This window comes from Otolemur garnettii, unplaced genomic scaffold (assembly GCF_000181295.1).
Source record: "Otolemur garnettii isolate 467f Iridium unplaced genomic scaffold, OtoGar3 scaffold00086, whole genome shotgun sequence".
Lineage (NCBI taxonomy): Eukaryota > Metazoa > Chordata > Mammalia > Primates > Galagidae > Otolemur > Otolemur garnettii.
Window position 1 is genome coordinate 3,035,833 of NW_003852481.1, and position 1,749 is coordinate 3,037,581.

Here is a 1,749-nt window from a genome sequence, read left to right on the forward strand (position 1 = left end):
TTTTTTTTTTTTTTTTTGTGTGTGTGTGTGTGTGTGTGTGCACTTGCAGGGCAATTTGACTCATAAATCCAATGTAGTCTAGACTCTCAAAAATTTCAGGCAGATTAGAGAACATGTTTCATTATATGCCTCCAACCTGCCTGTATGAGTTCTATTCTGCCATACGCAGTGATGCCAAATGTTGTACCAGTTTAATTTTCTGGTAAGCCAGCAACACCGCAGTTAAAATAGATTGACACCACTCACTCTACTACAGAACAGCACTTTCAGAGTTAGGAAACATCTTAAAACCCTCTAACTCCGCGGTTCGCAACCTGGGGGTCGCGACCCTTTGGGTTTTTTGTTTGTTTGTTTTATTCACTTATTTATTTTTATTAAGTCAAATACGCATAGATCATGAATACATTCAGACCCCTTTGAACTGTATTAAAGGTTCATGGCATTAGGAAGGTTGAGAACCACTGCTCTAGCTGAACCACTAATTCAGTGCTTAAGTGTTTTCTAGAAGAGTCCAAAAGAAGCTCCTCCCATTCTGTTTCACATCATCAGTGACAAGGCCTCCACTGTTCCTAGAAGCAATGTTGTCAATTGTAGAACCTTGGGGAATACCTTTCTCTATGACCTGCTATCTCTCTGTCATGTTCTCAGGGTGAAACCAGCAAATTTTTCTGTTTGTTAGTGTTACAGCCTGACCTGAGTCTGGACCCCAGCTCTCTTATTTATTAGCAGTTGTGAAACCTTGGCAAACAACTTAGCCCTGGACCTCAGTTTCCTCCTTAGTAAAATAGAGCAAATGCAACAATATGTGCAAATATCCAGGCACCTACCATATCTCCAGTAAGTGCTGAACGAATATTTATTAAATGAATGAATGACCCTTCCTTTGTCCTTGGCCTTGTTTGGAAGCAACTCCTATGTCAAATACCTTGCCTCTTCAGGGGAAAAAAAGCACACTTATCTGGTGCAGTAAGCACATAACAAATGACTTTCTTCTTAGGAACATAATCTTCTTAAAATAGTCCCATTAACCAAACAAGAACACGCACTGGGGGAAAGAAAAAAAGTCCCATTAACCTGCTCGTTTCCATCAGGTTCAAACATGAGAGTGCAGGGATCATGTCACTGCGTCACCTGAATCATACAAATCTAACTTTCCCCTCATGAAGTGAGAAGAATCATTTCAAATTGCATCCAATCCTCTAGCTTGTATTTAAATCATAAATCGTGAATCTTAACAAGCCAGAGAACAAAAAAGAGCCATTGTGTAGAAGATGGAATCGTGTTTCCCTCACTTAAGCAGGGCCTGGGGGAGTCTCTATCCAGGACCAGGACATAAGGCTCTATTAAAGCCACTCTGTTGATGCTACTTCAAATTCAAGAGTTTTATCTTTCTAAAACGGAGAAAACAGCATCAGCTGTATCAGCCCTTGAATACGTCCCTCGGGAAGTTAACCGAGTGACTCTGTTCACATCTGTTGTGACTATTCCATTTGTTTAAGTCCCAGGAGACTACGGCAAACGAGTGTATCAAGGCGTGAGAGTGAAACACACCGTCAAAGATCTACTGGCGGAAAAACGATCCAGGCAGACAAGTAACTCAAGATTCAACGTAAGTCACAAAGGAATGCATTTCTGAAGTTCTCGGGGGTTCAAGCCCTCCGCTCAGGTCACTTCTCTCTCCCTTTATGCACACAACAATCTCCCACCTCCTGGGTCTAATAGTCTCAAGAGCAAAGCCCCCTCTTAACT